The sequence below is a fragment of the Chiloscyllium plagiosum genome, chromosome 11 (assembly GCF_004010195.1).
Source record: "Chiloscyllium plagiosum isolate BGI_BamShark_2017 chromosome 11, ASM401019v2, whole genome shotgun sequence".
Classification (NCBI taxonomy): Eukaryota; Metazoa; Chordata; class Chondrichthyes; order Orectolobiformes; family Hemiscylliidae; genus Chiloscyllium; species Chiloscyllium plagiosum.
Window position 1 is genome coordinate 89855290 of NC_057720.1, and position 16664 is coordinate 89871953.

At 43.0% G+C, this 16664-nt stretch overlaps 1 long non-coding RNA gene across 1 annotated transcript in view; it reads right to left on the reverse strand.

Annotated features, from left to right (window-relative positions):
- Positions 1-2483: 2483 nt before the first annotated feature.
- LOC122554805 overlaps positions 2484-16664 on the reverse strand; it is a 28665-nt gene continuing 14484 nt past the window's right edge. The window contains exon 3 of the long non-coding RNA XR_006313087.1: positions 2484-2514. This is a non-coding gene — a long non-coding RNA (uncharacterized LOC122554805). The remainder of the gene's footprint in view (positions 2515-16664) is intronic.

Below are 16664 nucleotides of genomic sequence, written 5' to 3' on the forward strand. Positions count from 1 at the left end.
TACCCCTTTAAAAACGTGATCCAGTACTCCCAATTCCGCCGCCTCAGCCATATCTGCTCCTAGGAGGAACAATTCCACTCCAGGACATCCCAGAAAGGCCTACTTGAAGGATTGTAATTTTTGTCCGACCTTGTCAATAATACCCTCCAATGCATATCCTCCACTTCCTCCACCTCCGCCTTTACCCTACCTCTTCAACCACAATAAGAATATAACCCCACAGTCTTCACTTTCCACCCCACGAACTTCCAGATACAGTGCATTAACCTCTGTTATTTTTGCTACCTAAAGTCAGACATCACCAGCAGAGACATATTTCCCTCCCCACCCCTATCTGCGTTCCGCAGAGACCATTCCTTCAGCGTGGTTAGGCCCACACCCTCCCTTGCCGCCACAGGAGATCTAAAACGTGCGGCTACACCTCCCTCTGACCTCTGTCCAAGATCCCAAAAGGATCTTTTCACATCAGGCAGAGATTTGCCTGCACATCCCAAAACATCATCTACTGCATCTATAAGCTATGGGAAATTCAACACGTTAATCCAACTAACCTACATATCTTTGGACTGTGGGAGCAAACTGGAATGCCTGGAGGAAACCCTCACAGACACTGTGGAGAATGTCTGTGGAGTTTGCACAGTCACCTGAAGCTGGAATCAAACACAGGTCCCTGGTGCTGAGGACGCAGCACTAACCACTGAGCCACAATACTGTGGGATCTTTGGTGCTGATGTGCTGCCCCACTAACACCTCAGTCACTCACCATGCCTCATTTCATAAGAGGCAGTGATTACGGAGTGAAATTATCGCTAGACTATTAATCCAGAGACACAGATAACGATCTGGGGACCCGGGTTTGAATCCCATCACGGCAGATGGTGGAACGTGAATTCAATAAATACCTGGAAAAAATAATCTAGTGACGACAATGAATCCATTGTCAATTGGTGGAAAAACCCTTCTGATTCATTCATGACCTTTAGGGAAGAAAAATGTCATCTTTACCTGGTTTGGCCTGCATGTGACTCCAGACCTATTGCAACGTGATTGACTCTTAACTGCCCTCTGGTTAAAGGCAGCAATAAATGCTGGCCGAGCCAGTGACAGCCTCATCCTGTGAATGAATAAAGAAAACAGGTCAGGTTTTCTTCCTTCTCCAGCAAGTACTTCCTACAAACTGAATCAGAAACATTCTCGTACACACTGATCAAATTCTTTTCCATCCAAGTCCTTAACACTACAGCACTCCAAGGCCATGTTAGTAAAGTTAAAACCCCTTATCATTGCAACTATATTATTCTTACAGATAACTGAGGTCTCCCGGTAAAATTGTGTCTCAATTCCCTGCTGACTATTGGGAGAGAGTCTATAAAACAATCCCAGTAAGATGATCATCCCTTTCTTATTTCTCAGTTCCACCCAAATAACTTGCCTGGATGTACTCCCAGGAATATCCTCCCGAAGCCCAGCCGTAATGTTATCCCTAATCAAAGACGCCACTCCCCCTGCCCTATTGCCCCCTTTCTATCCTTGCTATAGCATTTATATCCTGGAACATTAAGTTGCTAGTCCTATTCATCCCTGAGTGATGCCTCTGCAATTGCTCTAATATCCCAGTGCCATGTTCAAATCCATATCCTGAACCCATCTGCCTGACATGTCAGGCCACTTGCACTGAAATAAATGCAGTGTAACTGGTCTGTCCCACCTCATTCTGTGGCTTGCTCTTGCCTGCCTTGAAAGTCTGACATGTGAATAGTACCAGCTTCAGACATACCTCTTTTCTCACTATCTCTTTCGGTTTACCCCAACTCCCTCACTGGTTTAATGCCTCCTAAGTGGCACGAGCAAATCTCCCTGCTCGTCAGGACCCCATGCTTTTCCCTTCCTATGACATTGCTACCAATGTACAATGACCTCCCACTGGTCATTCTCCACTTTGAGAATATTCTGCACCCTCTGTGAGACATCCTTGACCGTGTCATCAGGGAGGCACCACCCCATTCTGATGTCTCACTGTCAACTGCAGAAGCGGCAGACTCTGCCCCTGACAAGAGAGTCTCCGATCACCATCGATCATGTGGAACTGGATATACCTCACGTTATGTTAGAGCCAGTCTCAATCACAGTACCTTGGCTGTCCGTGCGACATTCCCTGAAAGTTTATTCCCGCCTATGTTTTCCAAAACAGTATACCTATTTGAGATGGGGATAGCCACAGGAGACTCCTACAATACCTGCCTACCCCTCCTAGCTTTCCTGGAGGTAACCCACCTACCTGACTTTATCTGCAGTATCCTGCAATCTTGAGACTGCCACCTATCACACCCCTGACCCCTGTTAATTCCTCACTGTCTTTAATCACTCCTCCACCAATTCATGCGATCCGATAGGAATTGCAATCACACTTACTGCAGACATAATCGTCAGGATCATTGAAACTCTTCCTAATCTCCCACATCCGACAGGAACAGCACGCCACTCTACAACAGGCCATCTCTCGGCCTTAACAATCTACAGACCAAGACAAAGGCACAGTCTTACTGCTCGAAAAATACTGCATGAAAATAACTTAATGCTTATGTTTTATAGTTTAAACATTTAATCAAGAGACCATAAGACATTAAAAAGAAACCCTCACCCTTACTCACTATTGTAGATTTAATAAAATAAAACAGACTAAGATTGATGTTTGAAGAGGCTGAAACCCACTGAGCTGATCGCCGGCTCTGAGTTCTTCCAAGGGTGAGGTCATTCTGAGGGCAGCTGTGAAATGTCACTGTTTCTCTGTCCATTCCATTTCCAGAGATGTTTATAACTTCACAGCCAGTCAGCTCAGAGAGGTCACTGCTCGGTTTTATTTACTGTGGGTTGCCTTTACTGTCCAGACCAGCATTTATTTGTCTGGGAGAAAGTTGTGGTGAACTGCCTCCCTGAAATGCTGCAGTCCATGTACACAACAGCGATGTTTGGACAACAATTCCCCTCTAGCGCTACATTACTCCCTGTCTCTGTAATCCCCCTCCAGCCTCGCCAACCTCAGTGTGTCTGTAATTCCACTCCAGCTTCAGAAATTACATATCCGTGGCGTAAGATTTTTAATTTGGATTCATTTTTGTTTATTTTATCTCAAAAATGTAAAATACAAACCCCCATAAAAGTGAAACATTCTCCCCCCAAACAGATTTCTATTGATTGAACTTTTGGAGAGGCCGCCACATGGACGTTTCAGTGTTTTGTCACAAATTGTGCATGTAGAATGATGGAACTTTTATTTTAAACATTGCTAAAAAAAAGAGGAAATGGCCTAATGGTATTCTTGCTAGACGTGTAATATGTGTAATGTTCCGAGGATTAAGGTTAGAATCCCAAGATGGCTGATGGTGGCATCTGAAATCAATACAATCCAGAATGAAAAGGCTAATGATGACCATGAAACTATTGTCGATTGTTACAAAAAAATCCATCTGGTTCACTAATGCCCTTCAGGGAAGGAAACGGTCATCCTCACTTGGTCTGGCCAACATGTGATTCCTGCCCCACAGCAATGTGATTGACTCTCAACTGGCCTCAGGAAAAATACCCACATCCACTGAATGAATAAACAAAAAGAGGTTTATCAATGTGTGGTTATCCAATTTGGTGGCAAGAACAGGAAGGCAGATTACTACCTAAATGGAGTAAAGTTAGGTAAAGGGGCAGTACAACCAGATCTAGGTGTACTTATACATCAGTCAATGAAAGCAAGCATGCAGGTACAGCAGGCAGTGAAGAAAGCTAATAGCATGCTAGCCTTCATAACAAGACGAATTGAGTATGAAGCAAAGAGGTTCTTCTGCAGCTGTACAGGGCACTGGTGAGACCGCAACTGGAATATTGTGTGCAGTTATGGTCTCCAAATTTGAGGAAAGACAGTCTGGCTATTGAGGGAGTGAAGCGTAGGTTCACGAGGTCAATTCCTGGAATGGCGGGACTATCTTACCAGAGGACACAGTTTAAAAATAAGGGGTAGGCCATTTAGAACAGAGTTGAGGAGAAACTTCTTCACCCAGAGAGTGGTGGGTTTGTGGAATGCTCTGCCCCAGAAGGCTTTGGAGGCCAAGTCTCTGGATACTTCCAAGAAAGATTGGATAGAGCTCTTAAGGATAGTGGAATCAAAGGTTGTAGGGATTAGGCAGGAACAGGATACTGATTGAGGATGATCAGCCATGATCATAATGAATGGTGGTGCTGGCTCAAAGGGCAGAATGGCCTACCCCTGCCCTATTGTCTATCTCCGATCAGTTAAAATGAATATTGGAGCGGGACGGGGAGGATCCAGTTGTTGTGTTCCACGTTGGCACTAACAACATTGGCAAGGCTAAGAAGGAACACCTATTTGGGATTATCAAGCACTCGGAAGGAAATTGAAGAACACGTAACAAGGTCATAATGTCTGGATTACTGCCCGGGCAATGGGCTAATTAGCACTGGGAAAAGAAAATTAGTAAAGAAAACACATGGCTAGGAGATTGGTGTGAAAACGAGGGATTCCATTTCATGGGACATTGGCATCAGTTTTGGAATCGAAGGAATCTGTACCGATGGGACAGTCTCCACCTGAACCGATCTGGAACCAGTGTCCTGGTGAAAATGATAAATAGTGGGGTGGTCACTCAGACTTTAAACTTGTGAGTTGGGTGGAAGGGAAAGGGAAAGCAATAGGGAATATGGAGTCTAGTAGAAAGATAAGCAGCAGGTTCGCACTGGGAAATCAGAAGACTGGGAATACTACAAAAACAAACAGAGGATAACACAGAGAGAAATAAGGAAGGAGAGGATCAAATACGAAGATAAGCTGGCCAGTAATATTAAAAGTGATAGTATTTTTTTTCAATACATACGAAACAAACGAGAGGCAAAAGCAGAAACTGGGCCGCTCCAAATTGAAGCTGGAAGACTAGTGCTGGAAGATAATGAAGTAGCTGTAGACTTAATGGCACTTTGTGTCAGTCTTCACGGTGTAAGACATGAATAATATCCCAACAATTAAGGAAATTCAAGGAGAAGAGTTGAGAATGGTAGCTGTTACAAAAGAGAAAATGCTAGAAAAGCCACAAGGTCTACAAATTGATAAATCACCTGGCCCCGACGGGCTACATCCTGCAGTTTTGAGAGAGGAGGCTGAGGAAATAGCGGAGGCGCTGACTGGGATTTTTCAAAAATCACTGGAGTCAGGGAAAGTCCCAGATGACTGGAAAATCGCAGTTCTATGCCCCTAGTTCAAGAAATGATCAAAACAAAAGAAGGAAATTTATAGTCCGATTAGCCTAACCTCGGTTGCAGATGACATTCTAGAATTCATCGTTAAGGATGAAATTTCTAAATTCCTAGAAGTGCAGAGTTGAATTAGAACAAGTCAGCATGGATTTAGTAAGGGGAGGTCTTGCCTGACAAAACTGTTCAAATTCTTTGAAGAATAAACAAGTAGGTGAGACTAGGGAAACTGAATGGATGTTATCTATCTAGGCTTCTAAAAGGCCTTTTACAAGGTGCCTCACAGGAGGCTACTGAGTGAGGTGAAGGCCCTTGCTGTTCGAGGTGAGTTACTGGCATGGATTTGGAATTGTCTGTCTGACAGAAGGCAGAGAGTTAGGATCAAAGTTCTGTTTTGAAATGGCAGCTGGTGACAAGTGGGGTCCCACAGGGTTTAGTACTGGGACCTCAGCTGTTCACTTTATGTATTAATGATCTGGATGAAGGTACTGAAGGCATTCTGGTGAACTTCGATGATGATACAAAGTTAGTTGGACAGGCAGGTAGTGCTGAGGATGTAGACAGCGTGCAGAAAGATTTAGTCAGTTCAGGAGAATGGTCCAGTAAATGGCGGATGAAATTCAACATGAGCAAATGAGAGGTCTTGCACTTTGGTAAAAAGAATACAGGCATGGACTACTTTTTTTAAATGGTGAGAAATTTTAAACGTTTCGAAGGTTGGGGGGAGATCTAATAGAAACTTCGAAGATAATACATGGCTTAGAAAGTGTCGAGGTTGGAAGGTTGTTTCCGTTAGGTGGGGAGACTAGGCCCCGTGGCACAGACCTAAAATTAGAGGCGGTAAATTTAGAATGGAAAGGAGGAGACATTTCTTCAGCCAGAGGGTGGTGGGCCTGTGAAATTCATTGCCACGGAGCGCAGTGGAGGGTGGGACGTTGGATGTCTTCAAGGGAGAGATCGATAAATTCTTGATCTCGCAAGGAACTAAGAACTACAAGGAGAGTGTTGGTAAGTGGAATTGAAAAGCCCATCAGCCATGATTAAATGGCGGAGTGGATTTGATGGGCTGAATGGCCTTGCTTCCACTCCTATGTCTTATAAATGCTGGCAAATGAGACTAGATTAATTTGCAATATCTGCTCAGCATGGATAAATTGGACCAAAGGACTGTCTCCAACTTGTACATCTGAGTCTAACTGACCATCTGTTTATTGAGAATCATCATTTTCTTTCAGCTTGTTGGTTGATGCTCCAAGCCTTTGATTGGTGAACCCTTTTTCTCTCCCATGTTGTTGCACATGCTGCAATAAACGTTGTTTAGCTCAGTTGGCTGGATTGCTGGTTTGCAATGTTGTGATGACAATAGTGCAGGCTGAAATCCTGTGTAGGCTGAGGTTACCATGAAAGCTCCGCCTTTTCCAAATTGTCCCTTACCTGAGGTGCGGTAACCCGCAGGTTAAACCACCACATTTTTCTGTCATGACAGAGCAGCCCTGCTGCCGTCCAGGGTTATGGTGACTTTACTTTTACTCAGTGAGAAGAGATTAGAAATTTTATATTCTTTATTGTTTGATGTATTTCCTTTTGGTGATTATTGTTTTGTGACCTAGCGGCAGTGAAGGAAAATGTGTGATCATTAAACATGGTGATAAAGTAGGCTTGCAGGGAGGAGAAAGTAAGGACTGCATATGCTGGAGATCAGAGTCAAGAGCGCAGTTCTGGAAAACACAGCAGGTCAGGCAGCATCCAAGGAGCAGGAGAATTGATGTTTTGGGCATAAGCTCTTCATCAGGAATGAGGCTTGTGGGTCGGGGTGAGAGATAAATGGGAGTGAGGTTTGGGGGAAGGTAGCTGGGAAAGCAATAGGTCGATGAAAGTGAGAGAGAAGGTGATCAGTCAGAGTGGGGAGTGATGGACGGGTCAGAGGGTGGTGCTGAGTTGCCACAGCAGGAAGTGCAATCCTGTACCCACACCACTCCCCTCACCTCCATCCAAGGTCCCAAGGGATCCTTCCATATCGATCAGAAATTTACCGGCACCTCTATCAATGTCATCTATTGCATCCGTTGCACCTGGTGTGGTCTCCTCTACATCGGATAGACGGGATGCCTTCTTGCGAATTGTTTCAGAGAACTTCTCTGGGACACTCGCACCCATCAACCCCACCGCCCCATGGCTGAACACTTCAATGCCTCCATCTAATCCATCAAGGACATGCAGGTCCTGCGCCTCATCCACCTCCAAACCGTTGCCAACCGATACCTGGAGGAGGAAAGCCTGATATTCTGCCTTGGGACCCTGCCACCACAGGGGATAAATATGGATTTCAACACCTTTCTCATTTCCCCTTATCCCACATTATCCAGTCCCAAGCCTCCAACTCGGCACCGCCCTCCATACCTGTCCATCACTCCCTCTCTGACTGATCATCTTCTCCCCCAACTTTCATCCACCTATCGCTTTCCCAGCTCCCTTACTCCTACCCCACCCCCTCCCATTTCCCTCTCAGACCCCGGGCCACGAGCATCATTCCTGATGAAGGACTTATGCCCAAACCATCGATTCTCCTGCTTCTCGGATTCTGCCTGACCTGCTTTGCTTTTCCAGCATTACTCTCTCGACACGTGCCTTCACAGCAAAATACTACGAGTTAACTGTCAGTTTTGTAGATTATTGTGGAATCGATTTTGTTAATTGAGAAATTTGGACTACTCCACAATCAATGATAACAGCCCTTAAGTGAACAGTTCTTACATGAAAAATTCCAATTAAAGTTCACGATGCTAAATGGGACAAACTTTTGAGCCAATTTAGGAACTTGAGACTGGGCATCTATGAGGCACTGTGTGCCATCAGCAGCAGCATAATTGTACTCCTCAATCTGTAGTCACATGGTTTGGCATATCACACACTCAACCATTCGCATTAAACCAGGAGATCAGCCCTGGTCCATTGGAGAGTGCAGGAGGGCATCCCTGAAGCAACATCAGGCGTACCTAAAAGTTAAGTGACAACCTGGTGAAGCTATCAAACGGGACTTCTTGTGTACCAAACAACATAAACAGCAAGTTATAGGTAGAGCTAAGCGATCCCACAACCAGTGAATTAGATCTACATTCTGTCACATCCAGGCGTGTATGATGGTGGAAAATCTTTTTTATATAAAAAAAAACTTGGTAGAGGAGAAGACTCTCAAGTATCCCTGTCGTCAATAATGGAAGAGCCCAACACATTAGTGCAAACGTTAAGGCTGAACCAATTGCAGAAATCTTTAGTCAGGCGTTGATGATCCATCTTGGCCTTCTCCAGCGGTCCCCAACATTGTAAATACCAGTCATTAATGAATTTGATTAATTCCACACGATACCAAGGAACGGTTAGAAGCACTGGACACTGCAAACATTATGGTCCTGACAACATTCTGGCATCAACCTGACAACATAGAAAATTACCCAGATATGTCCTGTACACAAGCATAAGATTCCTGAAGAAGGGCTTATGCCCAAAACGTCGATTCTCCTGTTCATTTGATGCTGCCTGACCTGCTGCGCTTTTCCAGCAACACATTTGTAAGCGCTAAAACAAGCAGAACAAATCCAACCTGGCCATTTACTGCCCTATTACTGTCGATCACCAGTAAAGTAATGGAAGGGGTCATCAACAATGCTACCAAGCAGCACCTGCTCAGCAATAACCTGCTCAGTGACAACCAGTTTGGGTTCCACCAGGGTCACTCAGTTCTTTACCTCATTTTAGCCTTGGTTCAAACATGGACAAAAGAGCTGAATTCCAGAGGGGAGGTGAGGTGACAGGTCTTGATTTCAGAGCCACATTCGTGACATCAAGGAGGCTGAGCAAAATTGGAATCATTGGGGCAAATTCTCCTCTAGTGTCATACCTGGGAAGTAGGAAGATGGGTGTGGTTGTAGGAGGTCAGTCATTTCAGCTCCAGGACATCTCTGCAGGAGTTCCTCAGGGTACTGTCCTGGTCCCACTCATCTTCAGCCATTTCATCAATGACCTTCCCTCCATTATAAGGTCAGAATGTGCACTCATTGCTGAACATTCCCAATCTTCAGCACTATTTGTAACTTTTCAGATACTGAAGCAAAATCTGTTTTAATGCAGCAAGGGCTGATCAATATACAGGCTTGTGGCAAGAAATATTTGTACATCCCCAGTTAAAAGCCATCTGCAAAAAGAGACAATCTAACAACCATTCCTTGACATAAATTTCCATCACTGAATTTCCCTCTATTAAAACCCTGAGGGTTAGCGTTGACCAGAAATTCAACAGGACATACCACACAAACATAGTGTGCCTAAAAGAGCAGGTCAGAGGCTCGGAATACTGTGGTGAGCAACTCATCTCCTGACTCTCCAAAGTCTGTTCCCCATCTCCAAGAGACAAGCCAAAATGGCGATGGTCTGCTCCCCGCATGGCTGGAGTTCCAACAACACAAGAACCATGACACCATCCAGGACATGCTAGCAGTTTCATTGGCACCAAATCCACATGCACTCACTCCCTCCACCGCTAATGCTCAGTAACAGCAGTATGTACGATCTAAAGATGCATTGCAGAGATTCACCAGTGATCCTTAGGCAGCAATTTATAAATCTACAACCACTTAGATCTCGAAGAACAAGGCTAGCAGATCCATGGCAGTTTTTTCTCATCTGGTAATCCCATAACAGAAATTAGTTGCATCTAAGATAGAATATAATTAACTAATATTTTGCAAAATTCAGTGTTATTAATTTAAATGAAGTACCTTCAGATAATGAGTAGATCATTGTGATAATCTCTGCAGTGTTATGCGCTAGCTGAAATATCATGCATATAACGGGAACCTGCCTGACTTCACCCTAAAGCATCTGCTTTCATCTGGTATCTGGCATAATAAATGTTAACAGATGATTTATGTACAATGGTACTATAAAATCTAGAGTAGAAATCCTAAATATCAATTTCCAAAATATTTAATGATGATTGTTGTGGTTCTGTTCACCGAGCTGAAATTTGTTTTGCAGACGTTTCATCCCCTGTCTAGGTGTCATCCTCAGTGCTTGGGAGCCTGCTGTGAAGCGCTTCTGTGATGTTTCCTCCAGCATTTATAGTGATTTGTATCTGCTACTTCCGGTTGTCAGTTCCAACTGTCCACTGCAGTGGCCGGTATATTGGGTCCAGGTCGATGTGCTTGGACAAAGCAGAGTACATCCAAAAAGCGCAACTACTTGCAGATACCAACAGCTACCAAAAGAGGGAGTTTGACCTAACCCCACAGCTCACCAATAGGATAAACAACACACTGAGGAACCTACAAGGAAACGGACAGATAACCAGGTTTGACCTACAGAGAATGAAACCTGAAAGCAACAATACCCCCAGATTCTATGGGTTACCTAAAGTGCACAAACCAGACATCCCACTCAGACCCATAGTATCACTACCAAGGACACCATCACATAAACTGGCCAAAGAACTACCGCAGAAACTGAAACACCTGATCAGTGGATCCATATACAGTCAACACAGGAATTCTTGGACGACATCAGAAATATACACATAGACAAGAAAGAAACTATGGTCTCATTCGATGTAACGGCACTGTCCACCTCTATCGACAAAACCCTAGCCAGATAAACAATAGCCAGACTGCTGGACATACAGAACAGATAACAAGACGGTGAACATATCAACAAAGACTGCATACTCAAACTACTGGACCTGTGCCTCACAACACACTTCACATACAACAAACAAATATATGAACAAATCAACGGCACACACATGGACTCACCCATCTCTGGACTCATAGCAGAAGCGGTAATGCAAAGATTGGAACAAGCAGTCTTACCGTAAATTCAACCCAAACTCTGGGTCAGATATGTGGATGACACGTTTGTAATCATTAAAAACACAGAAATAGAGAACACACACCGCATCATCAACGCTACACTTACAGGAATACGATTCACGAGAGAGGAAGAAAAGGACAACCAACTCCCATTCCTAGACGTGATGGTACAGAGAACACCTAATGGAGAATTCACCACAAAGGTATACAGGAAAAACACACACACAGACCAAGTCCTAAACTAGGAAATCAACTACCCCAACACACACAAATGAAGTTGCATCAAGAAACTGTTCAAAAGGACCACAACACACTGCAGCACACTAGAACTGCAAAAAGAGGAAGAACAACACCGATACAATGTTTTCACTAAAAACGGATACTCCTGCAATTTCATCAACGGATGCCTAAGGGAAAGACAACGGAATGAGGACATGCCACAACCCAAAGGACTAGCCACACTACCATACATCAAGAGCATTTCCGAACTGACAGCCACACTACTGCGACCACTAAGACTCATAACAGCACACACACCAACAGCCACTTTCAGACAACAACTCACCAGGACGGAGGACCCGATACCCAGCATGAGCAAAACCAACCTAGTGTACAAAATCCCATGCAAGGACTGCACAAAACACTACATAGGACAAACAGGAAGACAGCTAACAATCCACATCCATGAACACCAACTAGCCACGATACGACACGACCAGCTATCCTTAGTAGCCACATAGCAGATGACAAGCAACATGAGTTCGACTGGGACAACACTACTATTATACGACAAAGTGAGGACTGCAGATACTGGAGATCAGTGCTGAAAAATGTGTTGCTGGAAAAGTGCAGGTGGTCAGGCAGCATCCAAGGAGCACCCTCCCCAACCACAAGGGATGAATGCAGATTTCTCCAGCTTCTTCATTTCCCCTCCCCCCACCTTATCTCAGTCCCAACTCTTGGACTCAGCATCGCCTTCTTGACCTGCAATCTTCTTTCCGACCTCTCCCCGCCTGCGGCCTATTACCCTCACCTTAACCTCCTTCCACATATCGCATTTCCAACACCCCTCCCTCAAGTCCCTCCTCCCTACCTTTTACCTTAGCCTGCTTGGCACACCCTCCTCATTCCTCATTCCCCTGCTCCTTGGATGCTGGCTGACCTGCTGCGCTTTTCGAGCAACACATTTTTCAGCTTTATAGGACAAGCCAAACAGAGAACAGCCAGGGAATTCCTAGAGATTCTGTCAGATTCTATCAATAAGCAAATCGACCTGGACCCAATATACTGGCCACTGCAGCGGACAGCTGGAACTGACACCCGGAAGCGGCAGATACAAATCACTATAAATGCCGGAGGAAACATCACAGAAGCGCTTTATAGCATGCTCCCAAGCACTGAGGATGTCACTTAGACGGGGGACAAAATGTCTGCAACACAAATTCCCAGCTCGGCAAACAGAACCACAACAATGAGCACCTGAGCTACAAATCTTCTCACAAACTTAAACTGAAAACGCACTTGAGGTGAATTGCTGTAAAACTCACTCTTAAACTAGAGATTAATTTATGGCATGAAGGGCCGGGGAAGTAAATTGTGTGAAGTGGATCAGAAGGTTTTGGTTATGATTTTCTGCAGGTCGTTACAAAATGTGGGGTGAGTCCCTACTTGGGGTCACAATCTGAAATTTTCGTGTCATGAGCTCCAAGGTAGCAATGGTCAAACCCTTCACCACCCAGGCACTCGGAGTTTTAGCAATTTACAAGCCTTAAAATGGTGTCACGATGGGAACAGGTTTGGGAAAATCTGATCTACTGCATTTTTTAAATAATTGACATTGAGTTGTGTTGGGGTTTATATCAAATTCTTCATTGTTTTTAATCCTTTTAGACTTGGAAGGATTGTGGTATCCTTGAATGCTATGATCTCCCACTCGTTTTAGGCCGTGTTTTAGTTTTGTAAAATGAGAGTAACGTTTATGCAAACCTTACTGCGTTAGCTGATGCCACTGTTCCAACATTGAAAGAGTGAAAGGTGGCAATCTTTTTGTTGCTCAGTGAACTGCAGTCTTACATCTGCCTTGTCAAGTCTCTGCAGTCAAATCAGCAAAGATCAGAATCCCTGGGGCAATTAAGGAAAGTTCAGTAATACAGATGAAAGACTAAACTTTTCCCTCTTTGCCAAACATGCTAGTTGGTTGGAGATGAAGTACTCTGTCCTTATTCATACGAATGATTCGTGTGTTTTTGAATTTGGGTGTGAAGTGGGATAGTACATCACAGTAGTTTGAATGTGGAATATTGATTTAATTCACCCTCTTATTTCCTTTGCCTCGTTCCATAAGAATTGTCAACAGACAAACAGCATTTAACTGTCAGTTTAACAGTCCTTTCAGATTTGAGATCTTTGTTTAAAATTGAAAGTACCGGTAACAAATATAATTCAGGGCTGAGTGCTGCACTTAGTGGCATGCTGGACAAGCTCACGAGCATTTTGGATGACATTAGTAATGGCAGGAAATCTGTGCTGATTTCTAATTTGAATTTAATCTTGCTTCAGAGCTATTTCATTTCCCCTTTTTTATATTTTGTTTTAAACTGCATTCAAAATGAACTTTGTTACTTTAATGCTTTTCTGCAGCTCCTTCGTAGATTTCCACAGAAAAGACAATTACATCTCCCCCTTTTTGCTTTGGAATCGGTATGTTTGCAAGTTAAACATTGGTATTTGTGTCTGTAAATGGGTTTTTAATCTACCATTTTCTTCCTGTTCAGAGAAAAGGACATGTCATTGATGGAAGGTTAACTTAACTGGCATTGTAATGGATAAGCAATTTAAATACTCTGGCTGCATGAGCAGCTCAGCGGCTTGATATTCTGCAATGAGCAACTGTCCAAATCCTGAGGGGCACTTTTTGGGAGTGTGATGGAACAGTCTCTATGTGCTCGGATGAGTACTGCTCCAATAGCAAGGAAAAAGCTTGACACTGTCCTGAGCAAAGCAGCCCACTTGGTTAACACCCGATCCGTTAACTTCCTCCTCAATGGCACACATTTGCAGCAGCGTGTACAATACATAAGATGCACTATAGCAACTAACCAAGGCATCTTCCAAACACATGATCAGTGCCATCTTAAGACAATGGTAGCTACTTGTCCCTTACTAATACTACCACCTCCCAGTTCCCCTCCAAGCCGCATAACGTTTTGAATTGGAATCATATCACTGAACCTGGAACACATCCTGACTGCACTGTTGGTGTACCTTTAAGAGGGAAGCATACCACCACTTATGGGCAATTAGGAATGAGCAACAAATGCTGGTTTCATTGGCAACCCTCCTATTCCATTAAAGCATCTTCAATAAAAGCTAGTAACACAAACATACCCTGTGGTTACAGTGCAGCTGTGTACACAATCTGCAGACACTGTGCTATGAACTTAACCTGGTTTATATCGTATTTTTGCCAGAACGCTACATTAAACTGAACATTTATTCATTAATTAATCATGAGAGGGGAAACAGATTTGTCATTTTGCAGCAATGTCATGGTATTTCATGATAATCCAGTTTAATTGAAGACCTCTTTGTCTCATACAATGTGAAGTGAACGTTTCGATATAATAGCCTTGATTATATGGTCGGCTGTAGTACATTTCTGAATAAAATTCACCCAGAGTTACTGGAATTAGTGAAAAATCATGCAGAATTTTAAGTATGAATTATGTTTGTTGTGTGAATGTTGTAATATTGGAAAACTAATAGAAACTAGCACCCTCTCCCAGGGTGAATTAAATACCACTGGAACTTTGTAATAATTGTGTTTATGTAAATCTTTAAAGAGGCTGTTAAAAAAATAAGATTTTATTTTGTGATCCAGATAAGCAATTGACATGTTTTAGAAATATTTGACTTTTTTGCATGTTAGAAATATTAAAAGCAAGAGTAATAGTAAGCCACTTCAGCCTGCTCTGTCATTCAATATGATCATGGCTGATCATCCAAATGCAAACCATGTTCCCACTTTCGCCACATACCATTTGATCTCTTTAGCCCTAAGAACTATATCGAACCCTTAAAAATATTTGATATTTTGTCCTGAAATAAATTCTGTGGCAGACAGTTTTGTTAGTTCATCACGATCTGGATGAAGAAATGTCACCTCATCACACTTCTGAATAGCCTAATCCTATATCCGTTAGACTATGACCACTGGTTCTGGCCTACCCCACTATGAAGGCCAACATACCATTTGCCTTCACTGCCTGCTGCACAGGCATACTTACTCTCAGTGACTGGTGGACAAAGACACCTTTAGTTGCACCTCCCCTTTCCCATTCTATTCAGATAATTTCCCTTTCTGTTTTAGCATCCGAAATTCTGACATTTATACAAATTATACTTCATCTGCCATGCATTTTCCCCAATCACTCAACTTATCCAAATCACGCTGAAGCATCTCTGTATCATTCTTACAGTTTCTCCTTCTCACAGTTCACCCTTCCACCCCCCACAAACTCAGAAATAATAATAGATCCCTCATCTAAATCATCCGTATATATTGTGAATAATTGAGTTTGAACCACTGATTTCTGTAGTACCTTACTGGTCACTGGTTGCCACTCAGAAAATTACCTGTTTGTTCCAGCTCTGTTTCCTGTCTGTCAACTAGTTCTCTGCCCATGCAAATACACTCTCCCCAATCTCATGTTATATGCTAATTTCTTCTGTGGGGCCTTATCAAAAACCTTCTGAAGTCAAAGTAACACTCATTCTTTGCCCCTTATCAATTCTACTAGTTATATCACTAAACTTTCAGTAGATTTACTAAGTATGATTCCCTTCTCTTAAATCCTTGCGGACTCTGTCCAATCCTGTCAGTTTCAGTAAAAAACTTGACTGTACTCCGATATAGTTTGTAAATGTATCTGTTTTTTTTTTAAAAATCAATTACTTGTAAATGCTGGACCCATGCAATATCAATGAATTAGTGACTCTGAATTTGGGGTGGAATGTTTTGTTTTCCATTAATTCCTTTTCCGACTGTGTAAAGCAGACAACACCAAGTAATCACTCTTAATTGTGAGTAACTTTGAAAATAATATATTTTAAAAATGACATCCCAAAATGCTGTGTCATTATTGTGCAAGGAGGATTTTGCATTCAATAATTTGCAGATAATATTGAACAGATTTTTGGTGCAATTTGGACAGACTGATGATTACACCAAAGTGGCAACTCTGCTCCCAAATGTTTAATTTGACACTGCCCAAGGCGGTAGTGATGGGACTTCACTTTGCCATTCTTAGTCACCAGATATATTTCCAGGTTTCATCCTATAATCATTCTCGAGGTTGTAATTTTAGACAACTTCTCTTTTAGGTACATATATAAAGATCATATTAAAATGTTGCACCGAGTGGTACCAAATCTGAGATTAGTCTCTAATCTGAGAGTAACATGCTCTGACCCTTCTACGTGTGTATGGGCATAAGTTATTTTTCTGAAGCCTGTGATTCCTGATGAAGGGCTTATGCCCGAAACATC